Source organism: Kryptolebias marmoratus, linkage group LG5 (assembly GCF_001649575.2).
Source record: "Kryptolebias marmoratus isolate JLee-2015 linkage group LG5, ASM164957v2, whole genome shotgun sequence".
In the NCBI taxonomy this organism is placed as follows: domain Eukaryota; kingdom Metazoa; phylum Chordata; class Actinopteri; order Cyprinodontiformes; family Rivulidae; genus Kryptolebias; species Kryptolebias marmoratus.
This window is the reverse complement of record NC_051434.1, coordinates 23380304-23389574: the sequence shown is the minus strand read 5'-3', so window position 1 is coordinate 23389574 and position 9271 is coordinate 23380304.

Sequence of the window (9271 nt, the reverse complement as noted above, 5' to 3'; positions counted from 1 at the left end):
GACATGTTGAGACATTGATGTCGACATTTTTAGTAAGCTAAAACAGTTCTAAATCACATTTCCACTATTTTCTTTTTCTAAATCTCAAATAAAACTGGAGACACTTGAGGACAGTTGACTTCACATAACTTTATAGTAGCTATCCTCAACAAAGAGGAAACAGTGACTCATAAAAAACTGGTTGTCATACTGAGGGCAGCAAAACGACCGAGGATACTGATACAGAGAACCGATAAGGAGAAAGGTTAGGGTTTTATTTACAATAAACTTAGTTTATGATGATGGAGGTCTAAATAATTTCAAGCTTTATTTATATAGCACCTTTCATACAACACCTTTGTGTAACACAAAGTTCTTTTCAGCAAATAAAAAAAGAAAGAAAGAAAGAAAGAAAGAAAGAAAGAAAGAAAGAAAGAAAGAAAGAAAGAAAGAAAGAAAGAATAATAAAGTGACAAGTAAATAAAAAATAAAACACATACAGATCATTTAAAAAAACAGCAATGAACAGTAAGAGAATGGTAACTGTAACATAAAAAGTCTGAAGAAACTGAGGAAATACAATTTTGATAATGAGGAAACACCAGATCACAAAATCATAAATTCTAAAATCTAAAAATTTGTGACAATCTGCCGTTCAGCTGCCTGGTGTGCTCCCTCTGCTCTCCTGATTGGCTGGGTTCCTGATTGCTCACAGCTGCTCCAGATTAAGTGAGGTCTCACCAGGGTTCTTAAGGCAGTCTGGAAGGACAGACCAACACTGAAGCATCGATTGCTTTTTGGTAATCTGTCTTGGCCTCTGCCTATCAGAACTTAACTAAATTATTCTAACCTGTTTTGTGTCTGTATCAGCCTAGAGTTCCTGGTTCTGTTTCCTGAAGATCCCCGATTCCAGACGCTGAAGAAACCAGCTTTTACGAAGGAGCCCCGTGACCTACTTACCTGTGAGACTTACCTGCCTGTGAACCTCCGGATCTGGTACCTAACTGAATGGACTGCCACTACCTACCGATACACCTACTTGCACGAGAGTTGCATACAAATCTACCAGCGCATCCATACAGGGGAGAAACCATTCCTCTGCTCCCAGTGCTTCCTCTCTCAAACTCCATGAGACGCAGCACTCTGGGGAGAGGCCATTCACATGTTTGATTTTGCGGCAAGGCCTTTTAGGCTAACTCCTACCTGAATGCACATTACCGAAATATAAAAACTATAGACAGAAAATTGAATAAATGGAAATCAAAATAAAATTCCCATTTTTTCCATAAGAGTAAATGAAAAATGAATGTATTACTAGCCAAACAAGTAATAAAATAAATTTCACTAAATTATATTATAAAGATTAAAATTAGAAATATATTAAAAACTACAAAAAAAAAAAAACAAGTCTTGTGAGTAAATAATAACTAAAAATCAGACTGAACAGATAAGTCTTGTCTTTATTTCAACACCCTCAGGTGTTCCTGAGAAAAGCTGTTCCACAGGCGAGGAGGAAAATGACACCCCACCATAGGTGTTATTTATAACCTTTAGGTAAAATGAGAGGATTTCTAGATTGGCACTAGGTCCCCTGCAACCCAGAAAGGAGAACGCAGGTAAGAAAATGGATGAATGGAGAGGACCTTTCCCAGAGGACCTGAGGACAATAAAAGCAGGACTGATAAATAAGTAGGACTAAGACCATCAACAACCTTACAAAACAATAAAAGAACCTTAAAACTGATTATAAAACATGGCAAGTCAATACAGAGACTTTAAAATAGGCATGGTTTTGATTTTGTCATTCTTGGAGCTGAGTTCTGAAACAGCTCCAGCTGAGATATACCAAGAGTTATACTCTTCTTTGGAAGACCAGAAAGCAGAACGTTACAGAAATTGATCCCGCAGGTGATAAAGGGCGATAAGGGCTCTACATTGGACTTAGAGCAAAATGGTTCAATTCTGGCAGTGATGATCAGATGATAAAATGTCTTCTTAGAGACATTTTTCATGCGGTGTCTAAAACTTAAATTGAAGTTGAAAATACCACCAAGGCTTTTTACTTGATCTGAAGTATTCATTGCCAAAGAGGAATCAATTCTAGGTCTTGAAAGGAATTTCCAAAGTTTCTTTGAGCAATTACAGGTTTTATTCTGACTTGCATTCTTTGATTTTTTTTAAAGTTTGAATAGTGAGTCAAGCAGAGGCACCACCAAGGTAGGCCAGGAGGCAATGCCACCTCTATAAATTTGCTATATTATATATTTAAGAAAGGACTAGTTTGACCGTGACTGTGCTGTTCTCAATAAGTAATTTCTGCTGTAAAATAGGAAATTAAGGTAGGCCTATATGAAAAAGCCAATTGCTGAACTTCCATATTGTCATATATTTTTAGGTAACCTATATATGACAGCAGTATAATAGAAGACCTGAAATTCTGGTTTTGGTTTGCCACCAGAAGATTATTAGTGCCCCCCCACAAAAATTTCTTAGGGCTTCCCTGTGGTTATCACGTGTGGACAAAAACGCTTTCATGTCCAGCCATCTTCACACTAGAAGAGAAACTGCTAAGGTAAAAACAGGAGTTCAGCTAAAAATAACAGTCATTAGGAGTTGTAAGAACAAACATGAGAATTATAATTTGGCTACAATGTTTACCAAGCTGACAATTTGGTGAGGCACTGGATGATGGTTCAGGTGGTTTTATAATCTGGTTGCTAATGAGATTACTGGACACAAGTAAAACAGCTGGAACAGGACAGATGTTAGAACCAGGAAATGAAACAGCCAATCCACAGATTTACCTAGAGGGAAAAAGGTGGAAAAAAAGGATAGAAGCCTGGAGAAGGCAGAAAAAGTTTTCATACAGTGGCGATCCATTTGCTCAGCAAATATTAAAACATTTTAACTATAAAAAATAGCAACCTTTAAACAAACACACACACACACACACACCCACACACACACACACACACCTACACACACACTGTCAACCACTGAAACAGTGAATGAAACAGACATCATACTAACATTTGCGCAGGGAGGTTTTTATGTTTATTTATTTATTTATTTATTTCGAACAGACAGTAAAAACAATCAAAAAAAGAAAAGAAAATGAAATACAATGAATCAAACTTAAGAAATAAAATGTATAACAAATTATTCTGCCCATGTGACATGCAAATTTTTTTTTATTTATTTATTTTTTTTTCCTTATATTCTGTTCGAAAAGGAGCAGGTAGAAGATACATCTTGTTTGTTTTGCTTGTGCAGCTGTTTCTTATCTAATATTTCACATTTTATATAGATTGTAAGTTTTCTAAAATCTGATCAAGTGCTAACTAAAATTTTGTGTCTGAAAATTAATAAGCTTTTAGAAAACTGAAAAGGTGTCTGTCTGTTTTTTTTTTTTTTTTTGTTGGTTTGTTTTTCTTTTGTTTTTTTACTAATGTATATGTAAATCCTGGTTCCAACAACAAAATTGGACCAGAGCATCTTAGGAACAAACTTTGCAGCCTTTTCACTCCGTCTGGATGGCATTAATTTGGCCTCCAGTTCTAATATAAACAACCTTGGTATTAATTTTGATAAGGATATATCATTTAACCCCCTCATTAAAAACTTTACAAGGACCATTTTCTTACACCTATGTAATATCACTAAAATTAAATACTTCTTGTCTAAAAAAGATGCAGAATAACTGGTCCATGCATTTATCACATCTAAGCTGAACTATTATAATTCTTTATTATCTGGTTGCCAAAAAACTCTTTAAAAAGTTTTCAGTTGATCCAAAATGCTGCTGTTAGTTCTGATGAGAGTTAGGAGCAGAGATCAGATTTCTCCAGTTTCAGCTTCTCTCCATTGGCTTCCTGTCAAATTCAGAATAGAATTTAAAATCTTACTCCTAACATATAAAGCTCTCAACAACCAAGATTCATCTTATATTAAGGATTTTTTTTGTTCTATATTTTCCTAACAGAGCACTTCTCTCTCAAACTGCAGGTTTATTTGTGGTTCCTAGAGTTTCTAAAACTTGAATGGAAGGCAGAGCTTTCAGTTCTCAGGCTCCTCTCTGGTGGAACCAACTTCTTCCAGTAGAAACTCCACCTGGACCAATCATTCTGTGTTTGTCTCTGTCTCTTTCCTGTCCTCTTAAACCCCAGCTGGTCAAAGCAGATGGCTGCTCATCCTGAGCCTGGTCCTGAGCCTGGTCCTGGTTCTGGTTCTGGTTCTGCTGGAGGTTTCTTCCTGTTAAAAGGGAGTTTTTCTTTCCACTGTCTCAAATCTGCTGCTCAGGATGGGAGACTGTGATGAAACAAAGATGCAACGCAATCTGCTGACTTCCTTAGATAGATTTGTTTTATTAATTGGCATTTTATAATGTATGTGAATGTTTTTGTACAGAACCCTGAGATGACTTTTGTTGGGACTTGGAGCTGTATAAATGAACTGAATTCAATTGAATTAACTGCTTTTTTCTGTTTTTGTTTTTCTCTCTTTTATGAGATCATGAAGGGAAGACCAATAATAATACAACATATTGTTACAGTTGATACACATATAAAGGAATGAATTGAAGATATTAACTAGATTGTTTCTGGATTTCTGCAAACAAGAGTGGTGTTTCTGATTAGTCTGTAGACCAGGGATCTCCAATCCTGGTCCTCAAGAGCCACTATGCTGCATGTTTTACTTGTTTCTCTGCTCCAACACACCTGATTTCAATCAATGGGTGATTAATAGGTTTCTGTAGAACATGAAGAGGTGATTTAACCACTGAACCCTATTGGATAATTACATTATGCTGTATAATGATAACTTAGCATCAGATTCATTTCAAAACTGTTTTCAGAGGTCGAAAAAGTACTAAAATAATGTACTCAAGTAAAACTACACCTAATCTTTTGAAAGTCTACTCAAGTAAAAGTAAAAAGTATGTCATTAAAAATTTACTTTAAGTCATGCTTAAAGTTAAAGAAAGCTGTCTCTTTAAGGTCAAGAGGAATGTTTCTTTTTCTTTCAACAAGCTCCTAAATAAAAAGCCTCATAATTTAAAATGCAATTACAAAATAAAACATGTCCACACATGATATTTAAAAGCCTTAGGAAGAATACAACTATTATTTCAGTGCAGACCATCTCATGGTGCTCAACTTGTTCAACAACAAAATGCTTGACAAACCACAAAGCAGCTGGTAGAAGAACTCTTAAATTACCTGCCTTGCTCTGGATTTGGATTACGTTTCATTTTTGTGGTTACAATAATACATAAGAATATATAAACACAACTTTTAAAATGGTGAAAGGTATGATTATATGTCAGATTTATATTAAAAAGAAGAGTTCTTAAGAGGTTTAGTTTGACCACCTTCATCTTTTGTGCCAGATCAGGTGATGGGTTTAGTCTCAGCTTAAACTGTCAGTAAGAAGCTCTGCCTGTTTGCCGAATCTTTTCTTAATGAGAAAAAAAAGACAATCAGACTGACACAACATTTATATATAATTATAGTTATGCTCAGGGTTGTAACACTTTAAATAAGCACATTTTTTAAAAAACACAGAACTAAAAATTCCACTGTCATTTTAAAAGTCAGCCAGTGCTACACAAATACTCATTGATCTAATGTTGGTGTTAAATTTTAAAGTCAACCACTGCACAATGTTCATTCAGGGTTATCTTTTCATTTTTTTCATTTTCATTTAAAATCATTCCATTTGACCAGATCTCCATCCATTCATCCATTCATCCATCCATCCATTCATCTTCTACTGCTTATTCACGGTCAGGTCATGGAGGCATATGTAGCTACATTGGGGCCAAAAGTTTTGTTAATTTGAAAAAAGAAATTTCAATAGAAAAACTAAAACTTGAGTTTAAGTCCAAAACTAAAAGTGAATAATTTATTCAAAATATTTCCAGAATTAAATCAATATTTTATTTAAACTGAAAAAAAATTGCCCCCCCCTATTTTTATTTTGAATACATGATTGAATTTTTCAAGTTTTGGACTTAAACTTCAGCTTTCAATTTCAAGTTTCAGTTTTTTGATTGAAATTTCTTTTTTTCAAATTAACAAAACATTTGGTCCCAATTTAGCTCCAGAGAGGCAACAGGTTCAGGAGAGAAACCTAGACATCCTTTTCCCCAGTCACACTCTCCAGCTCTTCCTGGGGGACACCAAAATGTTACCAGGCCAGAGGATACATAATTCTTTCAGCAAGTTCTGGGTCTGCCGCAGCTCATACCAGTGGTACATCCCCAAAAAAAACTCCAAAGAGAGGCTTCCAGGAAATATCCTTACCAGATGCCCGAACCACCTCAACTGACTCCTTTCGATGCTAAGGAGCAGTAGCTTTACTCTGAGCTCCCCCCAGATGGTGGAGCTCCAGTTATCTCTGAGACTGAGCCAGGCCACTCTTTGAAGGAAACTCATTTCAGCCGCTTGTATCCGGGATCTCATTCTTTTGGTCATGATCCAAACCTTGACCTGACCATTGATGAGGGCTGGAACGTAGATGGACCAGTAAATTGAGAGTTCTGCCTTTCAACTCATATCTTTATTTATCACAACCAATCGAAGCAATGCCCTCATTACTGTGGAGGCCCCGATCTGACGATCCATCTCCTGCTCCATCCTACCATCACTTGTTACCTAGGCTCCCAGATACTTGAACTCCTCCACAAGACTCATTACAGACCAAGAGGGAGCATCCCACCCATTTCCGTTTGAGAACTATGGTGTCTGACTTAGAGAAGCTGACTCTGCTCACAATCACTTCACACTTGGCTACAAACCGTCCCAGTGCAATTTGAAGGTGTGAGGATCTGAAATTAACTCCGCCTGTGGGGGCGGCGCCACTAACCTTTCCTCTCCAGCTGCACCTGATTTCACCTGATGAGCAGATCCAGCATTTAAGCCTCATGTGGGTGCCAGATCTTCGCTGGAGCATCAAACCTGCTGGTTAGGATCACAGCCATAGATTCTAACCTTTAACTAAGACTTTGCTAATGTTTGGTTGCTATGTGCTTTTTGCTCAGGTAGATAACCTTACCCAGATGATCATCATTGTGACTGGGACTTACCTGAACCTCGTCAGTAGACACTTACCTTTGCAGGATACTGGACTCCTCACCTTCTGGACTGCTGCTGGATTCTCTGCCTCCTCCTCGACGCCACAAATAAACTTCAAACCTGTAAGGGAAAAGAAAACTCGACTCACTAACTCTCCTATTCTGGCAAGAAACAAATCTTAAGTACCCGAAACTCACCCTGCTCCTCCTTGTCTTTCAGACGGCTGCCACTAATCCTCCACTGTATATACCTGCACTTGTAAATAAACTCACTTACCTGATTTCAAGTCTCTGTGTCTGGTTTCGGCTCCGCTCATCGGACTATTACCTGGTTCTTGTCAGTAGGTCATGGCCTGAAAACTCCAACATAACCACATCATCTGCAAAAAGCAGAGACAAGACCATGAGGCCCAGGACTGCACCTTGAGATCCTGTCTGTAAATACTTAAAAACAGGATTGGAGACAGGGGACAGCAATGACAGAGAATGAGCTCAATTTTGTGTCAAGAATGCAGACAGAACTTCTGCTTTGGTTACAGAGATCTGGTCCACTGTTTCATGATTTGGACAAAAGCCACAATGCTCCTCCTGGATCCAAAGTTCGACAATTGGTCAGAGCCTCCCTTCCAACACCCTAGAGTAAACTTTCCCGGGAAAGGTTTTTTCAGCGGAGGCTGAGAAGTTTGATTCCCTGATAGTCGAAACACACTCTCTGGTCCCTTTTTTTTTAAAAAAAAATGGAAACCATCACACCAGTCTGCCACTCCACAGGTGTTGTATCGGTCCTCCATGCAACATTGAAGAGACTAGCGTTGTGTCCTACATGAACGAGTCGTTCAAATGAACTAATCTTTTGAGTGAACGAACTGAACCAAATCACTTTATTCATTGATTCGTTTGTTACTTAGTTCAATTGAGTTCAACGGGAGTGGCGTAAATCTAAATGACACAGCAGCGTGCACCGTGCGGGCGGGGCGGGATTTAATCACGTACTTCTGATTTGCGCATGTGAAGAAACAGCAAACTGCTGCCAAGATGGTTTTTTTTTTGTTCGTTTTTTTTTTTGCCGCCGAGATGTGGTAGACATCATAAAGAGTAAACCCTGCATGGGCTGCAGGGCGCAGGAAATATCTTGGAGCCATCTTGGAGCTGTCTTCCTTCTGATTTTGTTAAACTAAAAGAGCAGAAGATGCGTCAGCACTGTGCAGCTTATTTGTGTTCAAATCGACGGACTGTTGACGTCAGGGCTTGGGGGATAACTTTTCACAAGTAAGATGAACATATATTTTGTATTTCATTTTCTCTTTGTCTATGATCCGTACCATTGAACAAACTGCTGATTCTCGCATGTGCAGAAAAAACATACTGGGGAGTGATCCGTGTAATGAACGACACTTTCTGTTTGAAGGATGTTTATGTTGGTCTCTCTCTGCATCTTTGAAATATGTTTGTGTGTCTTATAAGCTCATGGGGGCTGGGCACCTTTTATGGTGTATGGCACAAAAGAAATAAACTAAACTAACTAGTTGACTAACTAATAACCTGTGTGAACTGAAGAATTTGGTGAACAAATCATTTTAATGAACTGATTCTAGTGACTCAGTTCACTCTAAGGAGCTGCCGTTCCCATCACTAGAAGAGACATGTCAACCATGACATCCCCACAACATCTGGAGCCTTCAGCAAGTCAGGGTGAATCTCGTCCACTCTTGGAGCTTTTTGACTACCTCTGTGACCTATGCCATGGACTCATCTATCCCCAAGTGTTCAGACTCTGCCTCCTTAAAGGTCAACATGGTGGCGGGATTAAGGAGATACTCAAAAGTGTTCCTTCCAGTTGTTTTTTTTAACCATAAATAGAACTTTTTTTAAAAAAGCTGTATTTTGTATCTAGACCAGGTCCTGTTCACTTATTGTTTTCAGAGGTAAGTTTGGGAGTTCATGATGCTCTCTGTTTATGATCATATTATAGATTTAGCATAATTAAAAACTAGTTAGCCTACTAACTACGACAGAGCTATGCGACATTAGCAGTGTCAGGCACTAATTTTTAACTAATTTTCACAAATCTCTTAATAAACTATTTACAGGTGCTGGTCATAAAATTAGAATATCATGAAAAAGTAGATTGATTTCATTAATTCCATTTAAAAAGTGAAACTTGTATATTATATTCATACATTACATACAAACTCATATATTTCAAATGTTTATTTC